Genomic DNA, 25,811 nt, shown 5'->3' on the forward strand with positions numbered 1-25,811 from the left:
TTCTTAGATTTATTTATTCATGCAAGACAGAGAGAGAGAGGCAGAGACACGGGCAGAGGGAGAAGCAGGCCCCATGCATGGAGCCTGATGTGGGACTCGATCCTCGGACTCTAGGATCACGCCCTGAGCTGAAGGCGGCGCTAAACCGCTGACCCGCCAGGGCATCCTGACTATAGAGGTTGTGACAAATGCCTTGAAGAAAATGACGGAGCACAGTGAAAGAATATGGGGCTGGGCCGGGGAGAACAGGTGTATACTTAGGGCTGTCAGGGCGGGCCTCTTGCTGAGGTGACAGGGTATTTAGTGTTCGCGTGACAGGTTTTCTGAATGGCCAGCACCTCTGACACCCCTCTAATACCCGAGGATTTCCGTGAGAAGTTGCCCCCTGGAAAGTTGCCCCCCCTTGGCAGCACAGGCATAGCTGACCTAGGCCCCACCAATCACGCACAGTCACACACAACTGCAACTTGAAAAATGAGATTGGTCAGATTCCACTTTTTTATTGCAAGAAACATGGGCAAGACGAAGAACGAAAAGTGCCAAACTCTGCCTACCCAGTGGTGAGGCTGGCGAGCGGACAAGAGGGAGAGCTCCTGGTTCCCCAGGCCTTAGTTTCACAGCCTGTGTTTGTGGAAGTTGCGGCGTTGGTGTCAAGTGGTGGCAGCAGCGGTGGATTTTCACTAGAGCTTCTGGCGTGCTTGGGTATCGTACCTCCACCCGGCTTCTGATCTTCCTGGAGACTCTCGGGGCTACGTAATCTTAATAAAGTCCCTTTCTCAGCCAGAGTAGATTCTGTTGTCTTTAACTAAGAACCTGACTGAATCAAGCTGAGACCTGAGAGATGAGTCAGCCATGATGAGTCAGAGCAGGTGGGATGGAAATTCTGGGCAGAGGTCACTGAGGAACAAGAGAGTTGGTTTAAGGAGCCAAGAGGAGGCCTGTGAGGTAGGAGTCACCAGAAGAAGGGAGAGTGGTGAAATCAGATGTGAAATTAGTGGTGAAACTGATGAACTTAGAAGGGGAGGCAGGGCCCAGAGCACAGTGTTAAAAGTCACAATCAGGAGGCTGTGGTTTATGTAAAGTGTAACGAAAGTGGAAGTAATTTTGGCAGGGAATACATGATCTGATTAATGTGTTCTAAAACTGCTCTGTGTGGAACATAGATAAAAAGGGGGTAAGAGAGGACATGGGAATAGTATTAAGGTTATGTCAGACTGCAATTCTGTTTCCATATGTGGGTCCTTAACTAAATCATGAACTCCTTGAAGCCAAAAACCATACTAATTCAAGTGCATAGAAAGTGCTCATTATATTAAACTGAATAGTATATACACAATAATGCATTATTATCTTTATAACAAATTTGCTAGGCAGATATTATGCCTATTTCATAGATGAAAAAACTAGTGATTAGAGAGCTCTATGTGCTGCGTGCTAGGCAGTGTCCCAAAAATTTTACATACTAATTACACATTAACACACTAATCCTCACAATAATCTTATCAGGTATATGCTATTTTAAAAAAGATTTTATTTATTCATTCATGAGAAGCACAGAGAGAGGCAGAGACACAGGCAGAGGGAGAAGCAGGCAGGGAGCCCCACATGGGACTCAATCCGGGTCTCCAGGATCATGCCCTGGGCCGAAGGTGGCACTAAACCGCTGGGCCACAGGGGCTACCCAGGTATATGCTATTTTATCCCCATTTTACAGATGAGGCAACTGAGGCATGGAGAAGTTATATAGTAAGATCCAGGTTTAACAGCTAATAAGTGGAAAAGCCAGGATTTGAATCCTGACAGTCTGGCTTCAGAGTCTCTACTATTAACCACTATATAAGACTGCCTCATAAAGATGCTCATAGGGATGGCTGGGTGGCTAAGTGGTTGAGCATCTGCCTTCAGCTCAGGTCCTGAATCTGGGGTCCTGGGATCAAGTCCTGCATTGGGCTCCCTGCAGGGAGCCTGCTTCTCTCTCTGCCTGTGTCTCTGCCTGTCTCTGTGTCTCTCATGAATAAATAAAATCTTAAAAAAATAAAATAAATAAAAATGCTGATAAATTCCATATGTTTTTATAAAAACAGAAGTTTAAACGAGCCAAAATATAAGAGTAGCCACTAAAAACAAAAAAAAAAGAGTAGCCACTAGATAATAATTGAACATAAAACTTCCAAACTACCATAGGACAACAAAATATGGAAAAAGAAACTTTATCAAACCAAAGACAGAAAACAGGAAGCACAATATATAGAAAAAAAAAAAACAGAATTAAATCCAAGCACATAAGCATGAAAGGGTTAAATTTTACTATTAAAAAAGGAAATATCTCCAACGTGGGGGCACATAAATATGCCTTTTAAATATTATGTAAAACAAAACAGAGCTAACAACTCCATTACCAGTTACATATTCAGAGATACTCTTGCATATGTGTACTGGGAGACATACAAGAAAGTTTACTACCAGAATTGTTTACAATAGCAAAAAACAACAACAACAACAAAAAAAAACCTGGATAAAAACAAACAGGGGATGATGGCAGGGATGTGAAACAACAGAAACTCCTACACTCTTGGTGGGAGGGTAAACGGGTGCAAGCACTGGAAAACAATTTGGCATCAACAATAAGGTTGAATTGTACAAATATTTCCACCTTGTAGTTCTATTTTTTTAGACATATTCTGGAAAATTCTTGCCATGTGCCCAGTAAGATGTGTTAAAGAATGTCCATTAACTGTGTTGTAATGGCAAACATCAGGAATCACTAAACTGCCAGCAAGAGGAGAATGGCTAAGTTGTTTTAGTGTCGTCCAATGGAGTACCACCCAGCTGTTAAGATGAAAAAGCTAACTACAGGAGTCAACACAGATAATTTTCACAAATATAATTTTGGATGACAAAAGTAAGTTACACAATGGTAGCATTAATATGAGGTTTAAAAACCTACAAAACAATACCACGTATTATTTATATAACTACATATATATACAGCATGCATAGAAGCTTTCAATGGGAATGCAGCATACCCTGAGGAGGGGTTAATTTTAGGGAAGAAGAGAGGGAGAAGGACTGCAGAAGAGTTCACAGGAGGCTCTAACTGAATAGATAATAGAAAATTTTGTTTTGTTTTGTTGTGTTTGGTAATAGTAAATTTTGAAGCAAATATGAGAAAGTCAGGTGGTTAGTATATAGGTGTCATATTATTCTCCATAGTTTTATACATGTTTTATAATATTTCATATTAAATGTTTTAAAGAAAATAAGCTTTCAACTCAAGATTCTACAAAAAGAACAAAATAAGCCCAAGAAGGAAGAAATTAATGAAGGCATACATTAATGAAAGAGAAAAAAACTTTGAGATAAAGGTTATCAATAAAAGGCAATCAAAATCAATCAAAAACCAAAAATCAAAATCAAAAATCAAAGGGTGGTTCAATAAATCTGACCAAGAAAAAGGACTCCAACAGAATACACATGAATTAATAAGAACAATGTGAGATTAAAAAGAAAAAGTTAATACCAGAGTGTGGAGAGCAAGGTGAAGTCACTTGTGTCAAGCATGATGCAAGCAGTTAAGGGGGCACCACAGCTACCGGATATGACAGAGACCAACACCGGCTGACGACACCCCAGAACTGATAACAAGAAGCCGAGGGGTCTGCAGAGGCTCCAGACCAATTCCCTTTTAAAAGGGAGGATTTGGGGCAGCCCGGGTGGCTCAGCGGTTTAGCGCCACCTTCAGCCCAGGGCCTGATCCTGAGTCCCGGGATCGAGTCCCACGTCGGGCTCCCTGCATGGAGCCTGCCTCTCCCTCTGCCTGTGTCTCTGCCTCTCTCTCTCTCTCCCTGTTTCTCATTAATAAATAAACAAAATCTTTAAAAAAAAAAAAAAAAAAAAAAAAAAGGGAGGATTTGGGGCAGCCTGGGTGGCTCAGCGGTTTAGCGCCACCTTCAGCCCAGGGCGTGATCCTGGAGACCCGGGATCGAGTCCCACATCGGGCTCCCTGCATGGAGCCCGCTTCTCCCTCTGCCTGTGTCTCTCATAAATAAATAAAATCTTTACGAAAATAAAAAATAAATAAAAGGGAGGGTTTTTGCAGCAAACGGTCAGACTCTCCAGACACTGACCCCTCTGTGTCTGACCACTTAAGAAAGCTGCTGCCGAAGGCTCTGGAACATTCATCTCGGAACGGAACTGAGACCCTTCAAGTGCCAAGAGGTGACCTGGACCCGACCAAGGTCTCAACTCAACTGTGCGCCCACAGCCTTCAGACTTAAAGAGTCTGGTGAACTGCCTACCCCCGCCCCCCCGTGTTACCTTTGCTGTGTGACTTGTCTTGTGTTCTACTCCGTGTGCCACAGAAGAAGCCAAGTTAATCGTCAGTGAAACGTCACTGAATCTGGAATTCTGCACCTGCTTTATGATTATGCTGACCTAGATTTATGACTGAATAAAGCTGACATCGTGGAGAGACACAACCCCTGCGTGTGCCTTCACAGCACACTCAGGAACACAGAGACAGTTTAATACCAAACATTTGAAAGTGTAAATAAAAGTGATACTTTTCTAGGAAAAAATATATATATATAAATTTAATGTATTATTTATATATTTATAAATAATATAAATATAAATTATATATAATATATATATTATTATATATAATTATATATAAATATATATAAATTTATAGAACTCTAGAATAAATTTATATATAAATTTAATATATATTTTATATAAAATTTTTATTTTATATAAATTTAATGTATTATTTATACACTTATAAATAATATAAATATAAATTATATATAAATATATATAAATTTAATATATTGTTTTATATGAATTTAATGTATTATTTATATATTCATAAATAATATAAATATAAATTATATATAAAATTTATATGCTATAATTATAGAATAAATTTATATCATATATAAATTTAATATATATTTTATATAAATTCAATGTATTATTTATATATTTATAAATAATATAAATATAAATTATATATATAAATTTATGTTATAATTATAGAATAAATTTATTATATAAATTTAATATATTATATATTTTATATAAATTTAATGTATTATTTATATATTTATAAATAATATGAATAGATGTTATAAATTATATATATTTATATAATTACAAAATAAATTTACATTATATATAAATTTAATATTATATATTATATATTTAATATATTATAATTTTATATTTATATATAAATGTATATATATTTATACATATATATATATTTTTTAAGTAACCGCCTTGAACCTTCAGAAAACACCACAAAGGGAAAGGTAAGATGCAAATCCAAGGGACTCCTGGAAAGAAAGCTGCGCGGCCTGAAGCTAGCTGGATTCTTGGGGAAATCCACCAAGGTTACTCACAGCTGAATTCTTACTTCCAGAATCCGAGAGAAACACGCAGAGCTTCGGCGGGGCGACCTCACGGACCCACACCCCCAAAGCCCACGTATCCGAGGGAACAATCAACGTCCACGAGGAAGAACAAACCAACCAAAAGAGCAATACACGCTGCCGGGGGCGGGGGGGCGGGGACCTCCAAAGGAACGTGCCAACCAAGCACGCAGGAGCTTGCAGGAGCTCAGCTGACCCAGGGGAGGCTCGGGACGGGAGATCGCAGCGTGGTGCTGACACCAAACCTGGGCAAACTCCTCTCCGGGAAAACAAATCCCAGGAAACCGCTGACAATTGGCGACAATCCATTACAGAAACTGAAATGGAATCCCACACAAACGCCGGAAAAGCGCTGCCCTGCGGCGCCCACCCGGGGCGGAGCTCGGCCCCGAGGCTCCGGGCGCCCCACATCGCGCGCGACCGGAAGAGGCCCGTGGCCCCGCCCCTCTCTGCGTCGTGGGCGGGGCGTCGCCGGCCGGGAGCCGCAGTCTCGCGATAGCGCGATTTCCCGCGTGCGGCTGCGCGGTGATGGCCGCCCGGGATCTTCCGTGGCCGCGGGCCGGGGGTCGGTGGAGCTCGCCCCGGATGGTCGCCTGCCCTGGAGGCTCCGGTACGTGATGGTCGCAGCGGGGGCTGTGGCTGCAAAGGGACCGCGTTGGGTATTCTTCCCGCCTTCCTCGGCCCCTCCCAGCCCCCCGTGAAGTCTCTCCCGGCCGTCCGCCTCTGCACAGGTGGGCCGCTTCCGGCGCTCCAGGTTCCCCCGGAAGAGGGGACGTTTCCTGAGCTTCATTCACCGTAACCGGCCGCCGGCCTCTCCTACACACACGGTGGACGGGGTGTTCGTGGTCCTTCCAGCTCTGCCTCCCGCTGCCCCTGTGCCGGGGCCTGCAGGGACACCACCGTGGAAATGTCACCTCCCCCCACGTCTCCGACGCTCCCTTACCTGTCCGCTGCGGAATCTCTCGTCTTCCGACGAAAATCTTCACAAGCACCTTCCCTCTCAGTACAGCACCTTCCAAATTCTCGTCTTCTCACGAAATATTAGCAACAATGAACAGGTCGTGAAGGTAATGCCTTGAGGGCAAGACGCGGACCTAGGCTCTTCCCAGGCGTTATGTCATTTAAAAGCCTGGGTGGCTCACAGTTGCTGAAGCACCTGCCTTGGGCTCAGGTCATATGATCTTCGAGTCCTGGGATCAAGCCCCACAGCAGGCTCTGTGCCCAGCAGCGAGTCTGCTTCTCCTTCTGCCTCTCCCCTCTGTGATCTCTCTGGCTCTCACTCTCTCTCTCTCAAATAAGTAAAATCTTAAAAAATAAAATAAAATAAAAACATTGCAACAGTCCTGAGGTAGAAACAAACGTCAAAACTGGAGCACGGAAAAGTTAAATAGTTTGCTCAAGGTGATGAGTCAGGGGCAGGCAGGTTAGGTAGGGGGCTACCCAGCTGGGCCCACAGAAATCCCAGATGCGGAGAAGTGGTATAGGCAAGATGTTAATCAGAGGGAAGGGGACATAACAAATCCACTTCCTTTGTTCTAAACGTAGACGAGATATTTTCGTAATACTGACAAATCCGCCTTCTTGGTCTTAATATTTATTTTTATTTTTTTTAATTTTTATTTATTTATGATAGTCACAGAGAGAGAGAGAGAGAGAGACATAGGCAGAGGGAGAAGCAGGCTCCATGCACCTGGAGCCCGATGTGGGATTCGATCGCGGGTCTCCAGGATCGTGCCCTGGGCCAAAGGCAGGCGCCAAACCTCTGCGCCACCCAGGGATCTCCTTTTAATTTTTTTTTTTTTTTTTTTTTTTTATGATAGTCACAGAGAGAGAGAGAGAGGCAGAGACACAGGCAGAGGGAGAAGCAGGCTCCATGCACCGGGAGCCCGATGTGGGATTCGATCCCGGGTCTCCAGGATCGCGCCCTGGGCCAAAGGCAGGCGCCAAACCGCTGCGCCACCCAGGGATCCCCGCCTTCTTGGTCTTAAATGTTACAGGTGAGATAGGTACCAAGTTCCCTGGTCAGTTTTCTATAAAAAAAAGAAAACAACCATAAAAACCCTCAGTGGTAACCGATTCGAGACCCATCTCTACAGAGCTCCATTTTTCCTTTCTCACCTTCAGTTAATAAACTTTTACTTCATTTCACACTTTGGTCCGTTTCACACTCGTCTCACCCCACGAGACAAGAATCCTGTAACCCGGGATCCCTGGGTGGCGCAGTGGTTTGGCGCCTGCCTTTGGCCCAGGGCACGATCCCGGAGACCTGGGATCGAATCCCACATTGGGCTCCCGGTGCATGGAGCCTGCTTCTTCCTCTTCCCCTGCCTATGTCTCTGCCTCTCTCTCTTTCTCTCTCTGTGACTATCATAAATAAATAAAAATTAAAAAAATAATAATAATAATAAAAAAAAAGAATCCTGTAACCCTGCAACAGTGACATGGCTTGGATATGGTGTTGACATTTGAATCCATTGTGTAGCTCACTCCAAAGCAGGTGCTGTTATCCTTTCTCTACCAAATACCTAGGCATCCCTAGGTATTTGGTTGCTTCTGAGGAATTTGTTGTGAATGCTGTCTAGAGCATCCCTGTTTGTGGAAATTTGACCTCTGCCTAGGAACCCTCAGAACTCTCCTCACACAGACCCCTGAATGTTACATTTTATAAGATATCTGAGCTTACTATTTTGCATCCCCCCCCTCCAAATGTCCTTAAAAATGTACTCCTTACCCACTGCTAACCACCCCTTTGCCTTTGCATGAGTGTCGTATCCTCATCACCGTTCTCAGCAAACATTGGAGCAGCTAGTTTAGGTAAGACAGTAAAGATAATTGGAGCTTCAAAGAACTCTGAGGTTTAGTTCCTGACCTCAAGGAGAAATACGAAATTTATTCATAAAAAGACCAACGAAGTAGCACATCAGCCCTCAGTTGTGCAGATAAGTTCTACTGCAGCCACTTTGGACAAGTTTGTTGAGTGCTGGATTGTGTCCTCATCTGTAAAACGTTAAGGTTAGGCTAGATCATTAAAGTTGTGTGAATCTTAAGTTCAGGGAAAGGAGTGATCACTACTGATGTGGGAACTGTTGGAGAGGCTATATAGTGTACTCATATATATATATATTATATATATGTATATTATATATATATATATATTGTATTCTTGATACATTATAGAAACAAAGGTTAGGTTGAAGGCTTTTCTTAGCACATTTTTTCCACTTTGAACATCTGATAATGGTTGTAGCCTTGCTCTGGAAATAAAGTTCCCGTTCATATAACATTCTATACTCAAATTTTAGGAGATTCGTGACCTGCCCCTCCCTTCCAAAGTCTGCATGTTAAAGACCCCTGATTTAGGAAAATGAAATGAACTACAATTCAAAAGGCAACACTAAACCAGATGTGGAGGGTCCTTATCTTGCAGGCAGAGTGAACCCATTGGAAGTTAAGACATAGAGTCTGGCAGGAGTGTGAAGGATGAATTACAGTGGGCAAAAGCAGTGAGACTGATTAGGCAGGTAGTGGAATAATTTAGATAGATTGTTTAGAAGATATTAACAGGGCTGTGCCAAGCAGTATAGGAAATGGAGAGAAACTGCAAGAAGTCTTGGCAAGGACAAATGAAAAGGATGTGGTACCTGACTGGCTATGGAATTGAAAGACAGGAAGGAGTCAATAATAAGATTTGAGGTCTGTACAGCTGCAGTATGTACCTTCTCTACTTTGTCTTCAGCTGTTTATTGCACTAGGTCATTCCTATAGCATACATGCTCTAAGAGGGGATGTCACTATTGACCCAATGAATATTATAAGAGGCACAACTACATACTTGTAAATTCAACAGCTCAGATGAAACAGACCACTACCAAAGCTACCAGAATGTATCCAAGAAGAAACAGATAAGCTGAATAATATTGTAACTATTAAAAATTTAATTTATATTTAAAAATCTAGGAGCACCTGTGTGGCTCAGTTAGTTAAGCATCCAACTCTTGATCTCAGTTCAGGTCTTGATCTCAGGGTCATGAGTTCAAGCCCCTTGTCAGTCTCCATGCTGGGTATAGAGCCTTTAAAAAAAAGAAAATCTAAAGAAAGGGTGAAGTCCAGGCCCATATAACGTCACTGGTGAATTTTATCAAACATTTAAAGATAAAATGATAGTTCTACACAGCTCTTCTAGTAGAAGAAAGACTTCCCAACTCATTTTATGAAGCCCAAATTATCTGAGACCAAAACCAGATAAAAACAATATAGAAAATAAAACCAAATCAGTATCTCTCATGAACAAAGATGCAAGAATCCTCAAAAAAAAAAAAAAAAAAATTGGCAGATTGAATCCAGCAGTATGTCAGAAGAAAAATACTTTGTGATCAAGTGTCATTATCTCAGGAATTCAAGGCTTGTTCAATATTTAAAAATCAGTTAGTGTAATCTACCACATTAACAAACTAAACAAGAAAAACGACATGATCCTATGAACAGATGAAAAAAAAAGCACTTAACAAAATTCAATATCCGTGATTTTTTAAAACTCAGCAACACAGGGACACCTGGGTGGCTCAGCGGTTGAGCGTCTGCCTTTGGCTCAGAGTGTGGTCCTGAGCCACAGGAGTCCCACGTCGGGCTCCCTGCATGGAGCCTGCTTCTCCCTCTGCGTGTGTCTCTGCCTGTCTCTCTCTGTGTTTCTCATGAATAAATAAATAAAATCTTTTTTTTTAATAAATAAAATCTTAAAAAAAAAAAAACCCCAAGAGGTTTTATTTGTGTTCTTAAAGAAATAGTAAAAATTTGGTTCAACCAAGATGAGGAAAAATCAACATTTTAAGCCCAAAATTTAATCTAATCCACTTAGAGATCATCTAGAGAGCTATTCCTTAAAACTATAGAAATGACCACCATCTGTTATCCAGAGGACTGGCCAGTGTGACTTCACAAGAGGACTCTGGTTGGGGATCCTGGAACAGTTGAGCTTTGCCTGACCTGATTTTGGCTTTCCAAGTAAGACTGCTCCTGCAACTCAGCATCCCTACTCCTACACTTTCAAAGAGACTACATTGCTGAAATGACAGATAGTGAAGAGGAAGGAAGGGTGGTAGCATTTAACAGGGTCTTCGTCTCTCCAAGAGATGGCATTGACTTCTTTCTATCTTAAAAATTATGCATTTTTGGATGCATTAAACATTTGACTCTTGATCTTGGCTTAGGTGTTGATCTCAGGGTCATTGTGTTCAAGCCCTACATTGGGCTTCACACTGGGGGTGGAGCCTACTTTTAAAAATGTGCATTGTTACAGGCAGCAAACAAAATGTGGACATAAATTTTAGAAGAGTATGTAGCTGTCTTCATATCTCATTAATGTTAAAAAAGAAAACCAACTCAGCAATCTAAAAATAAAAGGGAATCTGATAAAAAGGTATCCACAAAACCTAGAGCCAACATCACACTTAGTGGTGCAGGACTGAATGCTCCCTACTCCCAAGATTGGAAACCCAATAAAGATGTACATTTTCACTACTCATACTCAATATTTTACTGAAGTCCTAGTAATTGCACTAAGGAAGAAAAATAAAAGGCATTCTGATTGGAAAGAAATAAATAAATTTTTCCTGATTTTCAGAGGATGTAATTGCCTATGTAGTAAATCTCAAGAAATCTGCAAAAAGGTCTGTGAACTTAGCAGGGTACAGGATAAAAGGTTAACATACAATAATCATACTTATACACTAGAAATGAACAGTTAGAAAATGACCCACTCCTCTTTTTCACAAATGAAATACTTAGGTATAAACCTAACAAAATATGTGCAGGATCTTTATGCTGAAAAGATATTATGAAGCTATAGTAATCAAGACAATGTGATATTGGTGAAAGGATAGACACATAGACCAGAGGAATAGAATAGAGTCCAGAAATGGACCCACAAAATTTGGCTAACTGATTTTGACAGAGGTGCAAATTATCTCAATGAAGAAAGGACAGCCCTTTCAGTACATGGTGCTGGAAAAACTGGATGTCCACCTGTGAAAAATGAATCTTGACCTACATCCCATATCACCTATAGAAATGAACTCAAAATGAATCATAGACCTAAAAGTAAGAGCTAAAAATATGAAACTCTTAAGGAAAACAGGAGAAATTTTTCTTTGAGACTTTGGATTAGGCAAAGAGTTCTTAAATACAACACCAAAAGCACTGTCTATAAAGGGAAAATTTGTTAGATTGGACTTTTCCAAAATTAGAATCTTTGCTACAAGAAGGAGATTACAAAGAGAATGAAAGACAAGGCATATATATAACAAAGACTTGTCTCTGGAATATTTAAAGAATTTTCAAAACCTAACTACAAAACAACTCAATGGAAAAGGGCCAGGTTTGAACAGACACTTCACTAAAGAAGATAGATGGCAAATAAGCACATGAAGATATTCAGCATCATTAATCATTAGGGAAATGAAAATTAAATCCACAAGAAATCGTACACACAATTAGAATGGATAAAATAAAAAAATAACAATACTAACTGCCAGAAAAGATGTGGAGAAACTGGGACATTCATACATTGCTATGGAGGTGCAAAGTAGTACAGCCACTCTGGAGAACAGCTGTTGAGTTTCTTATAATAAAGGTAAACATCCATTTGCCATGTAATACAGAAATTCCCCTTTTATATGTTTATCTCAGAGAAATGAAAGCAGAGATTAACACAAAAATGTGTATATAAATTTTTAAAAGATTTTATTTATTCATGAGAGACACACAGGGAGAGACAAAGACACAGGCAGAGGGAGAAGCAGACTTTGTGTGGGGAGCCCTATGTGGGATTCGATCCCAAGATCCAGGATCCTGCCCTGAGCCAAAGGCAGATGCTCAACCACTGAGCCACCCAGACGTCCCTGTATATTAATGCTTATAGCAGCACTATTTTTTTTTAAAGATTTTATTTATTTATTCATGATAGTCACACAGAGAGAGACAGAGAGGCAGAGACACAGGTAGAGGGAGAAGCAGGCTCCACGCAGGGAGCCTGACGTGGGATTCGATCCCGGGTCTCCAGGATCGCGCCCCGGGCCAAAGGCAGGCGCCAAACCGCTGCGCCACCCAGGGATCCCTATAGCAGCACTATTAATAATTGTTCCAAATGTCCCAGTGCAAAGCTGACTCAATATCTGAAAATCAGTGTAACTCACTATATTAGCAGACTAAACAAGAAAAACTACATGAACTGAATGCCCTTCAAGGAGTGAATGGATAAACACTGGTTCATTCATACAATGGACTAGTTTTCAAAATAAAAAGGGGTGCATGTGGGTGGCTCCGCTGGTTAAGCCAGGTAAGCCTGGAAACTTGTGATTTCGGCTCAGATCATGACCTCACGGTTGTGAGATCAAGCCCCACATTGGTCTCTATGCTGAGCGTAGAGCCTCCTTAGGATTCTCTCTCTCCCTCTCCCTCTCCCTCTGCCACTCCTCCCCACCCCACATGTGTTCTCCCTCTTTAAAAGGAAGGAAGGAAGGAAGGAAGGAAGGAAGGAAGGAAGGAAGGGAGGAGGAAGGAAGGAAGGAAGGAAGGAAGGAAGGAAGGAAGGAAGGAAGGGAGGAAGGGAGGAAGGGAGGAAGGGAGGAAGGGAGGAAGGGAGGAAGGGAGGAAGGGAGGAAGGAAGGAAGGGAGGGAGGAAGGAAGGAAGGAAGGAAGGAGGAAGGAGGAAGGAAGAGAGGAAGGAAGGAAGGAAGGAAGGAAGGTAGGTAGGAAGGAAGGAAGGGAGGGAAAGAAAGGAATTAGACTGATAATATGTAATGACTCAAATGTATTTATGAAGCAAAGGAAACTAATTTCAAATGGTTACATATTGTAGGATTCCATTTATATGACATTCGGGAAAAGGCAAAAGTAAAGGGACAGAGAACATACCAGTGATTGCTAGGGGTTAAAAGTACAGAGAGGATCTGACTGCAAGCGGGTAGCATGAAGGAATTTTTGAGATATTGGAATTGTTCTGTACACTTACCCTGTTATGTATACGGTTATAAGAATTTATGCATGTGTTAAAACTCATAGTACTGTGCACACACACACACAAATTTTTACTGTATGCAAATTTAAAAGTATTTTTTAAGTTAAAAAAATGCTCTAGTTGGTGTGGAATCTCTTTTAAAATCCTACCCTTGGGCACCTGGGTGGCTCAGTGGTTGAGCGTCTGCCTTTGGCTCAGATTGTGATCCCAGGGTCCTGAGATCGAGTCCTGCATCAGGCTCCCCACGGGGAGCCTGCTTTTCTCTCTGCCTCTCTCTCTGTGTCTCTCATGAATAAATAATTTCCTCTATTGCTTACTTGCTTTTATAATCTTAAACAATATATTTAATCACATATTTCTTATCCCCACAAATCTCATCAATATTTCTTACTTTGTAAGAGGATATCAGTACTCTTACCTTTCCCTCTACATTTTTTCCCCTTTTTCCTTCCCTGTTTTGTAAGTTGTAACTTAATATTTGTGGCATTGTAATTGGATAAATTACTTTTTATTCTGTAGCTCTGATGAAAACAGCCATATTTCCTTCTATGGACGGAATTTAAAAGTTGAAAACCAAGAAAAAGAACATTTATATTATTGTAACTTTGTAACTACTGCTCACTGCAAGTCCTAGTTACACACTTGGGTTATATTTTTCTTGAGGTCTAGAGTCATGTTTCTTGAAAAATGTTGCTAGTATTAACTAATTCTCAGCAACATATTTACTGGGACCCATTGGTATTTTGTTCTAAATTGGACCAATTCCTTTTTAGTCCTTTGCACAGCTTTTTCCTGAGATTTTACTTTTCCTTTTGAACTTCTAGGGTTTTCCACAAATTTGTATCCTTCTGCTTCCTTGCTTTTCAATCTCATTTTGCTGAAGTAAATACTCCAGTAACTTCTCAGAAAGGGTACATGCAAAATAAACCTTCTGAATCTCTGCAAGACTTGATTTTGCCCGCCTATTTTCTGATAACTTAGTTGAATATAGAATTCTAGGTTTAAAATAGTTTGCCCTGAGAACTCTGAAGATCTTGTTCAATATATCCTAGCATTCAGTGTTGATAAAAACACTGATGCTAGTCTAAATCTGTCTTTGTAATAATTTTTTTTCTCTTGGAAGCATTTGGTAATGCCTCTTGAAAATTTCACCATGATGTATCCGGGCATAGAGATTTTTAAAAATTTTATCTTCTTTAGCAGTTAGTTAGTAGGTTCTTTCAATTTGGAGAGTTCTTTTTTGTTCCGACACATTTTCCAATTTTTTGTTTCCTCTCCTCCATTTTCTCTTCTTTCTGAAATTGTTATTATTCTCGTAGGCCACTTGGGTTTATTCTCTGTAATCTTTTATTTTTCTCTCATTTTTCTAAAAAAAAAAAAAAAAAAAGCAACTTGGAATCTAATCCATAGAGGCCAGAAATGTAGTTAAATATCCTATATGCATATGAAAACCCTTCACAACAAAGAATAATGCAAGCCCAAATGGCATCAGGGACAGAGAAGCTCTGCCCTAATCCAAACCACTGGAATCTCTTACTCAAAATACTGTAGGAACCATCTAACTGGGTTCCCTATTTCTGCTTTTACCCTTATACAATCTCTTCCCCACAAAACACAGCCATATGGCTTTTTAAAAATACAAATCAGATTTTGACACTCCCTGCTTGAAACTACCCAGTTGCTTCCCACTATACTTAGGATGAAATCCCAAGTCCTTAAACATGAAGCTGGTTTTATAGTTTTACATTGTCTGGTCCTTGCTTACTTGTTACCTCATTTCATACCACTCCCCCTTTGACTACTGTGCTTGAGGCGAAATCAAATATGTTGAACTTCTTCCTGTCTCAGGACCATTGAACTTATGTTCCATCTGCCTGTAAGTTCTTTCCTAAAGTGTTCACATGGTTGGCTGATTTGCATCTTTCAAATCTCAGGTCAAGTGTCACCTCCTTAGAGGTAGACACTTCCTATCTGCCAGGGCATTATCAATTTGTTTATTTTCTTCATAACATTTATCATTAGAAATTGTTTTAAGGGGCACCTGGGTGGCTCAGTAGGTTAGTTGTCTGCCTTCAGCTCAGGTCATGATCCTGGGATCCTGAGATGGAGCCCTATGTCTGGCTCCTCAATGGGGGAGCCTGCTTCTTCCTGCTTGTGCTCTCTCTCTCCATCAAATAAATAAAATCTTTAAAAAATTGCTTTGTGTTTTTCTTCTTCTCCCAAAACTAGAATGTAAGCTCTGTCAATGCAGAATTATTGTCTGTTTTGTTCACCACCGTATTTTCAGTACTGGATCAGAGACTTAAGTAAATTTGCTGTATGACTGTATGAACTAGGAGAAACACGGTTTTATCTACCAAAATGCCTAAGTGTCCCAAAGAGTTTGGTTTTACTTTAAAAAGCAAGTGATAATAGATGTTTTAATGATTATTAAGATGTTTAATAATGTTTATTGAACAGAGATGAAAGATTGGAGACCTGGACAAATAAAAGGGCTAGAGGAGTAATATATTCATCGAAATTATATGACTATGTAAGATTTCTAAAAAAAAACCAGTGTTTTCCAGAGTCTGGTCTCAAGGTTTCTTGAATCACTACAGGTCTCACTCCAGATCGTCTAAATGAAGATTTCTGTGTGTAGAGCATAGGAATTTGTTTTTTTAACAAGCTCCTTGGTATTTCCTATGTGTACTAAAGTTCAGGTACCAATGAAGTAGTGAATAGAGAGGAACAATCAAAAGATTCAGGATTGAGCCCTAAGGTGGACTGTCTATAAGTGTGGGAGATAAAAAGTGAATCCCCAGACTGAGATAAGGAATGATATGTTGCAGGTACCAGGGAAATGATCTCAGCTATGAAGGGGAACCCAAATCGCAGCTCTCCTTGGCTGGTCCATTGCTCTGCTCGGCCTGCCATAACAAAATACCATAGACTATGTGGCTTAAACAACAGGAATTTCTTTTCCCACAGTTCTGGAGACCAGAAAGTCCACGATCAAGGTTTCAGCAGTGTTTGGTTTCCAGTGAGAACTCTTTTCCTGGCTTGCAGATGGCCACCTTCTTGCTGCACCCTCACACCCTCACATGGCCTTTTCTTTGTGGTATATGGGGAGGACAGAGAGCTCTCCCTTTCTTCTTGTAGGGCTACCAATCCTATCAGGTCAGGGCTCTACTCCTATGACTTCATTGAACTTTAATTATCTCCTAAAGATACTATCTCTAAATACAGTTACATTGAGGGTTAGAGCCTCGATAAATGAATTTTGGAAAGATACAATCCAGTCTGTGGCGATTGGTGTTTCCCTTTATCAATGAAGAAAACCAGTTTGACATAATGTGATCTAAGAGTATCACCACGTCACTACTGAATTCTTGTTCTTTTAGACTACAAAGCAAAGTTCAGCTGAAACAGGGTGCTCAGTCTGATTAAATCTGCATGAGATTTTTACCAGGGTTATAGAAATTTTGATGTGATGACAGATGAAGTTCAAATTAGGTGCACAAAAGGTTACCATGTAATAGGAATATAAAACCATTTGTGAGTAACTAATATGTGACCCTCTTTCTATTCAGAATTTAAAACATAGTTTCCATATCCTTTGTCCCCAAAAACTTCATTTTGCTTTTTAAATTCTCTACTAATTTGTCAATAGTTTGGTTTTATAGACATGGAAGACAGGTTTTGTAGATGTGAAGTGCAACCAGGGAGACACCTGAGTGGCTCAGTCTGTTAATCTGCTTTTGCCTCAGGTCATGATCTCAGAGTCCTGGGATCAAGCACTACATCTGATTTCTTGATCAACAAGGAGTCTGCTTCTCCCTTTACCTCTGCCCCTCTTTGCTCATGCACGCTCTCTCTCTGTCTCAAATAAATAAATAACATCTTTAAAAAAAAAAAGAAGTCTACACAAGTCCTGAAGATGCCTGGATGAGCAGAAACAGAGATAGGAATTTTACTTGGTTTAAGACTTTTTTAAAAAATTTTTATTTATTTATGATAGTCACACACACAGAGAGAGAGAGAGAGGCAGAGACACAGGCAGAGGGAGAAGCAGGTTCCATGCACCAGGAGCCCGACGTGGGACTTGATCCAGGGTCTCCAGGATCACACCCTGGGCCAAAGGCAGGCACTAAACCGCTGCACCACCCAGGGATCCTGGTTTAAGGCTTTTTGAGTGCTTTGATATGTGTTTTAGAGATTACTTTGTTTCTCTTCACTTGTTAACATTTGAGAGGATAATCATGTTTCATTTTGTACCAATCAAGTTCAACACAAACAGAAGAAAAAAAAGCAAAGCAAAACCCAAGGCACCACTGATCCTAACATAGATCATCAACATCTTATTCTTCAAAAGACAATGTGTTTTCTTCTTCCTCCTTATCTTAAGGAAGCCAAACGGATTCAAGTAGTGAAGAAGGTATGTTTATCATCCTCTTAAAGTTTTTCCATTTATTTATAAGTTAGATAATTTTTTAAAATTCATTAAAACTCCTCCACAACTTTGGTTTAGTAACACATTTCGTTGAGAATACCCACGATATGCCAGGCATGGTGGTAAATATGATATAGTCCCTTCAGCCAAGGAATTTTGATTATATTGGGCAATAAAGACAACTAGTCCACTACAATGCAAATTAATGCTCTGACTTGGTATGCATGTGTAAGAGGACAAGGAAGGCTTTAGAGAGGAAAGGATATCTAAACTGATAAGTAGAGGATGAGCAGGCATTTTCCAGACAAAGCCAGGGACGCAGAATTCAGGAGGATTTATTGCAAGCTAAAGGAATCACATGTGCTAATCACTGTTGACATTCGGGTTTCTGATTCTTAAGTAATATGCTCACACTCCTATTTCTAGATTGATTAGTGGGCTAATCAGAGTTCCTAGTTGTAAGCAAAGGAAACAGACCCTGGCTTATGTAAACAGGAAAAGGATATATTGAAAGGATATTGAGTAACTCACAGAAATGCCAAGTAACCCTGAGAATGAATCTCTGAATATAGATAGGAACAAAGTAAAAACTTGGCAGCTAGAATCATAGGCAAAGGCCTGCCACACAGCCCAGCCTGGTAAGGTCACACCAGCACCTCAGTTTGTATTGCTGGGGGTCACCGATGCCCCACTGCTGTCACTGCCACTGCTGCCACTAGACACTGGGTATTTCTGCCTCCACTGCAGGATGGATTCTTCAGTATCTCTGCTTGTTTGTGTCACTAGCTCCTAGGAGTGGTTGACTGAACCTGGATCACATGTCCATGTCCCACCTGCATAGTAAACTGGGATAGCAAGTGTTGGCCTTTCAGCATTTATGGCAGGAGGCATGCAGAGGAATATTCACCAAATATAGAAGGGAGAGCCAGATACTGGAATCAATATAGAATAAAACAAGTGTTCTTCACATTCAACTCCAGGCAATATCTATTGATTAGTTAGTTCACTTTAAATTTTTCCTTTGTCTCACCTACCTTATCCTGTCTGTGTTTGTTACTTGTATCGTAATTAGTTTTTCTTTTTCTAATTTGGCATCACTAATCTTAGACTTGCAATTCTACTTTTTGTGCCATCAACTATAGTTAGTTATTTCACTCTTTTTTTTTTTTCTGTAGATACTCCTACACTTTCCTCCATCTTTTCTCCCTACTGTCTTTTTTTTTTTTTTTTTTTTTTAAGATTGTATTTATTTTATTTGAGAGCGGGAGCAAGAGAGAGAGAAAGCAAGAGAGCATAAGCAGAGGGAGCAGTAGAGGGAGAAGGAGAAGCAGACTCCCCACTGGACAGGGAGCCCCAGGGGGGCTCAATCCCAGGACCTTGAGATCATGACCTGAGATGAAGGCAGACGCTTAGCTGACTGAGCCACCCAAACATCCTCTACTATCTTTTTAAATTAATATTTTCAGTAGCTAACATTTATAGTCTGAACTACAACCAAAACTAGCTTTCTTTCTTTCTTTTTTTTTTTTTTTTTTTTTTTTGGGCCCATAGATTCACTTTAAAGGTTGAGAACCAATAATCAGCATTCAAATTAGAATGCTGTATAAATATTGCTATTGCAGTGGTAAGTCACATGCTAGGAATACACTCCCCTTTCATGGGTCTAACATGATTACTGAGCCCCTCAAGAGAGACTGGTTTTTGAATGTTTTTAGTCAGAGCATCAAGTATATTTATATTCTATTGGTTGCTTTAAACCTTGCTGTGTCTTAATATTGCTTTATATTTGATCCATGATTTTCTCGTGCAGTTTTTTTCCTTAGAGTTTCTAGTTTTACCAATTATTTTTTATTATTGACAAAAAAAAACAATGTAATTTCACCATAATAAAAAGTTGTTACATTCTTTTGATCATACCATTTCCTTGGAGGTGATCCTGCCTGACTTGTAAACCAGAACATTTTATTCCTCCAAAACCTGATAGATAACTATCACCCTGGGATTTCCTCTCACTGGTCTTCTGGATTGGATCATTGTTTATGAGATCTATGTCTTCCTCCCTCTTGGTTTCCTACCTCAACTATTAGACTACATTGTCAAATAACTTTTTCAAATACATGTCTGGGAAGTAAACTTTCTGAGTCTTTGTTATTATTGTCCCTTCATACTGATTGGTAGTTTCAGAATGATTTCCTGCAATTTCAGAGGTAGTCACGTCAATCTCTTTTAGTGGTATGTTTTGATATCTATCTCTGAATCTTTAAATGGCTTTTAAACAACTTTTTCAGGGTGCCTGGATGGGTCAGTTGAGCATCTGCCTTCAGCTCAGGTCCAGGGTCCTACATCAGGCTCCCTGCTCAGTGGGGAGCCTGCTTTCCCCTCTCCTTTCTATTCCTCCCTGCCCCCTGCTCATGCTCTCTTTCTCTTTCGCTTGCTCTCTCTCAAATAAATAAATAAAATACTAAAACAACAACAACAACAACAGGGATGCTTAGGTGTCTCAGTGGTTGAGCATCTGCCTTTGGCTCAGGGCGTGATCCTGGGGTCCTAGGATCAAGTCCCACATTGGGCTCCCTGTGGGGAGCCTGCTTCTTCCTCTGCCTGTGTCTCTGCCTTTCTCTCTGTGTTTCTCATGAATAAATAATCAAAATCTTTAAAAAAATAAAAATAAACGATGTCTTCCTTTCTCCATTTTTCAGTTTTAGGCTGCATGGAAGATAGAAATTTATCTACTTTTTCAAAAACCACTCCCCTCCTACGCATCTACTTCTTTCCTCCCATACTAAGTAAGATTCCATTATTATAACTTTGGTGATCTCACTATTCAACAATTTCATCATTTTTACTTCACAAATGTTGTATACCGTTGAACCATATAATGGTTTCCTTCTAGCACAGCTTTTTGTTTTGTTAATTATCTTTTAAAAGATTTGTTCCATTTTATGTGTTTGTGATGTAAAATAGTCGTTTAAATTCCCTTTCAAAATGTTCAAACAGTGCAGCCCAGGTGGCTGAGTGGTTTAACGCCACCTTCAGCCCAGGGTGTGATCCTGGAGACCCCAGATCAAGTCCCATGTCAGGCTCCAGGACCCTGCTTCTCCCTCTGCCTGTGTCTCTGCCTCTCTCTCTCTCTCTCTGTCTCTCATAAATAAATAAAATCTTTAAAAAAAAATGTTCAAACATAATTACATAATTACATACTGTTAATTTCATTTGGGGATTCCTCTGCTGGATCCTTTTAACATACTCTATCTGGAATTACTGTTCTCTTGGCTTCCCAGCAGCTGTGATGTTAGAATCCTTTCATCTTCATTCTGGGAATTTCCTGTACCTTTCTCTCTTGAGTTTGATCACCTGTTTTCTGGATTCTCTGGTTTCCTCCTCCTTTGTTTTCTCCCTTATCTTACTGGAGCACCTCTTCTACTCACTTCCAGGAAAAATATGGATGGATACTTACTACTCTGTTTGTAGTTGTGAGTTTATGCCAGGAAATAAATTTCCTTCACTGACCTCTGCTTCCAGTGAGATGAGTAGTTAGCAACAAACCAGTGCTTTCACCATAAACAGTTAGTTAAATGAAGAAATTATTTGTTTAAAGGAAGTGCAGAGCTGCTAAGGCAATGAGAATTGGAAGGAATAAGGTTCTAGAAAGGAAAGAACTATGGAAAGGTGAATTGATACTAAGGTTAGAGTTTGGGACTTATCAGGGGTTAGAGAATACAATAGGCTCTCTATAGAAAACCTGGGAAGGGCAGGGATGAATTAGAGGTTGATTGAGCCTTACAGGACTGTGGTTTCCTCTTAACAAAGCTCCTGATTAAGTTTATTTTATTTTATTTTTTAAGATTTTATTTTTAAGTAGTCTCTATACTCAACATGGGGCTTGAGCTTAAAACCCTGAAATCAAGTATTACATGCTCTAGGACGGAGACAGCTAGGTGCCCCAGGCTTAGATGATCATACATCATTCAATTTGCTAAGTGAAAGAAGGATAAATCATCTTAAGAGGATAATAACACCACTTAGAGTCTCTAGAATTTGGTAATACAAATACCTAACTGAAAATTCTTTAAAAATGACTAAATATTCTGACATAACTTATAAACAAGATTAAAGGGACACCTGGGTGGCTCAGTTGGTTGGGCGTCTGCTTTTGGCTCAGGTCATGATCTTGGGGTTCTAGGATCGAGCCCTGCATGGGGTTCCTTGCTCAGCGGGGAGCCTGCTTCTCCCTCTCCCTCTCCCTCTGCCTGCTGCCTGCTGCTCCCCCTCTTTGTGCTTTCTTGCTATCTCTGTCAAAAAAAAAAAGATTAAAAAATAATAGTCTTATAGATAATCTAGATACTGGAGTTATCTAATAAACAAGAAATTTTACATAATTGTGATTAGTAAGTTCAAAAAGAGATTTCTAAACTATAAAAATAATTGGAAATTTTGGAATAAAAAGTGCATTATCTAAAATTAATGATTTATATAGATTTGCCAGCAGATTAAACACAATGGAAGACAGAATTAGCAAACTGTGGTCAAGTCAGGAGAAAGAAAAAAGAAGATACAGAAGAGAGCATCAGAAATATGTGAGACACTGAAGAAATCTAGCATACAATTAGAATCTAAGGGGAGAAGAGAGAATTAGGAAGAAGCAAGATTTGAAGGGAATGATGACCCAAAGTTTTCCAAAACACATGAAAGTTATCAACTACAGATTCAAGAAACCTAGAAACCCCCAAGCTGGATAATACAAAAGAATCACGTAGAGAACTTTCACTTCCAGTCAGGAAATGATTGCCCCTTACAACATGGGTGCTTAATACAATGGCAGGCTAGCAGTCTCCTTTTCTAATTTCTCATAAAAATGATTCATTTTTTATTTTTCCCAGTAAACTGTTTAATAGCCACGTTCATGTAGCTCCTACTAAGCATAGTGCCTATGCTTTCTGGATTAACTAGAGATTGGATTCTATAGGGCTCGCAGGATTATTTTCCTCTCAATGGGTTCTTAAATGCCACATATTTATAATATTGTGATATAATTAAATAATTCATTGTGATATAATTAAATAATTCATTGTATCTGTTTTTTTTATCTTGCAAGATTTTTCCAAACACCATAATAAAGTTAATTTCAAAAATCAATCTTAATTATTCTAATCCCTCAAATACTTTGATCAATAAAATGATTTTTAATGTTAGAGCTAAAACTTCCAATTCTTTCTCTTTTTTTAAGATTTTACTTATTTTTTTGAGAGAGAGCACGCACATGGGGGGGGGGAGTCTTTTCACAGTATACATATATCAAATAATCACTGTATACTTTATTTTTTTATTCATGTGTTTTAGAGAGAGAGGGAGAGAATAGGGGTAGAGGGAGAAGGAGAGAGAGAATCCTAACCAGACACCCTGCTGAGCTTGGAGCCCCAACATGAGGCTTGATCTCACAGTGCTGAGATGAAATCAAGAGTCAGAGGCTTAACCAACTGAGTCACCCAGGCGCCCCACATTGTACACTTTAAATACTTCACGATTTTGTCACTTCTACCTCTATACCTGAGGAAAAAAATTGGCACATGTTTAGAAGGACAGATCAGTGAACTAGCACAGGAAAAAAATATAGACAGACTTGATATATGATAAATGAGTCACTTCCAATCAGTAGGGGGAAAAAAGTTGGCTTATTTAAGAAATAGTGTTGATAAAATTAGCTACCTAGAAAAAAAAATAAAGCTGGGTTCATACTTTAACCTTATATTCGGGTAGGCTCCAACTGGTCCAAAGATCTAAGTGCAAAGGAAAGAAACCATACAGGAATTGCAAGAAACCACTGGGAGTTTTTTTAAAATAATAATCACAGATGAAGAGGGATGTGGGGTCATATAGAAAGCAACCATCAAGAAAGAATTCTTGAGATATAATGCTGCAATTTAGTAAGTTTATTTAAATAGCATGGGGACAGACCTGTGGGCAGAAAGAGCTGCACTTTCTGTGCAGGCTGGTGGTTGTATACTTAGTAACCAAAGGAAAAGGGGCATGCAGGATACAAGATTATAAAAATTTCTTCAAATTTCTTTGAATGTCTACTTGTAAAACTACTTTTGCAAGACTCCTCTCCTGCTTATCATTCAGTTCTGTATTAACTATTGGTGAGATATACAGGCAGTCATGAGACCCTTAAAGAATGTAGCAACCAACACATATTTTATCCTTACTGACATTTCCCAGGCTGTAGGTCAGCATTCTAGGCTAAAGGTAAACATTTTTCTGTTCATGCTTCTCATCAGAGAGAAAAACCTTTCTACATATGTCACAAAACCCAAAAGCCATAAAATAAACATTAATAAATTATATCAAATACACATGCAGTGGGAGCCCAAACACCTAGCAGTCCTAGTACTAGATATATTCTTGGGATAAACTCATGCACTGTTACCGTAGTATGCCTGTAAAAGAATGTTCATGTCAGTGTTGGCCAGAATAGTAAAAAAATGGAAAGAACTCAAATTATCAATCAACGATAGAATACATAAATAAATTATAGTAGGTGCATAGTCAAGAATTACCAGAAGAGAGGTCTAGGCTTTGCCCCTGACTTCTGGAAGGTAATCTCTAAGTCCTTAGAAAGTCATGCATGGTAGTGTCTTTATTTGCTTGGGGGCCCTGGATTATATGTTTTAGGGTGGGACAGCCCAGCTGGACCTCCAAAAGGGCTAGAGATTGAGATCAGCCATGTGGGTAGTCAATCATGTCCAAGTAACAGAGCCCTAGTAAAAACCCTGGATACCAAGGCTTGGGTGAGCTGCTCCTGTTGGCAACACTCTATGCATATTGTCACACACCAGTGCTGGGAATCACTACATTTGCAATCAATGTCAGAAGTGAGAGAGGTCTTGGGGATCCTGGGATAGCCTTACAATCGGACACATTGCAATCATAAAAAAAAAAATTAAGGAATCCTTTTCTTACTGATTAGGAGTGGCCTTCAAATTATTAAGTCACAGATCAGTGGGTAAAATATGTCACCATTTATGGAAATAGTGGAGAGAAGAATACCTATACTTATGTATATTTTTGATACACGAGAAATCTGTAAAACTTGTTGCTGCCTTTGAGAGAAATGAGGTAGATGGTTGACAAGTGGAAATAAGACTTTCTACCTTTTAAATTTTGAACTAAATAAACGTGATCTTTACTCAAAAGTAGATAAATTTAAATAAAGTCTGTGCATCTCTATTTTATTAAAACAATAATTATTTTTTACCTTTTTAGGACAAAAGATGAAACAGCAAGAGAGAGAGAGAGAGAGAGAGACAGATGAGTAAAAAGGAGGAAACAATCCCATTACACTTTTCCAAGGTGTTGTGCACATCATATTTAAGGAGTATATTTTGAGGTACTTTTAGAGGTTGGATTTGCATTTTCACTGGTTTGTTAAGATCACAGTCAAGTGTCCAATGTGTTAAGGAAAAATTTAAGTGTATAATTTTGTTTATTGATTACATGCAATACAAATATACTTTAAAATTTAGAATTATATTGCCAATATAAGTTTTCATCTCTAAAGATGATCGCATTGTTGAATAATAAAATAAGAAGGAAGAAAGCAGTTCCCCAGGTCACCCTTTCACATTGCTTCTCATGGTTTTACACACTGTTGGGTTTTGGCAAACTTGAGTCTATGGATGAATGTACATCCAATCTATGTACTGGACAGTTGTTCTCAAAAGGATCTCCTGTTGGGACACCTGGGTGGCTCAGTGGTTGAGCATCTGCCTTCGGCTCAGGGGGTGATCCTGATATTCGGGATTGAGTCCCACATCAGGCTCCTTGCAGGAGCCTGCTTCTCCCTCTGCCTGTGTCTCTGCCTCTCTCTGTGTCTCTCATGAATAAATAAATAAGCTCTTTAAAAAATTAAAAAAGGATCTCCTGTCAGAAG

The 25,811-nt window shown here is 39.7% G+C and overlaps 3 long non-coding RNA genes across 3 annotated transcripts; 2 read left to right on the forward strand and 1 right to left on the reverse strand.

The window, feature by feature from the left end:
* Positions 1-475: 475 nt before the first annotated feature.
* LOC102153714 lies at positions 476-4,580 on the reverse strand. The gene is made up of 2 exons (XR_005361892.1): positions 4,318-4,580; positions 476-897 (listed from the first exon to the last, which is right to left on the reverse strand). It is a non-coding gene; the product is annotated as an uncharacterized LOC102153714 (long non-coding RNA).
* LOC111096617 lies at positions 3,977-5,863 on the forward strand. Its single transcript, XR_005361894.1, has 3 exons — positions 3,977-4,545; positions 5,276-5,315; positions 5,426-5,863. It is a non-coding gene; the product is annotated as an uncharacterized LOC111096617 (long non-coding RNA).
* Positions 5,864-5,932: 69 nt separating this feature from the next.
* Positions 5,933-6,503, forward strand: LOC119872495. The gene is made up of 2 exons (XR_005361893.1): positions 5,933-6,045; positions 6,167-6,503. It is a non-coding gene; the product is annotated as an uncharacterized LOC119872495 (long non-coding RNA).
* Positions 6,504-25,811: the final 19,308 nt, after the last annotated feature.

Source organism: Canis lupus, chromosome 7 (genome assembly GCF_011100685.1).
Source record: "Canis lupus familiaris isolate Mischka breed German Shepherd chromosome 7, alternate assembly UU_Cfam_GSD_1.0, whole genome shotgun sequence".
In the NCBI taxonomy this organism is placed as follows: domain Eukaryota; kingdom Metazoa; phylum Chordata; class Mammalia; order Carnivora; family Canidae; genus Canis; species Canis lupus.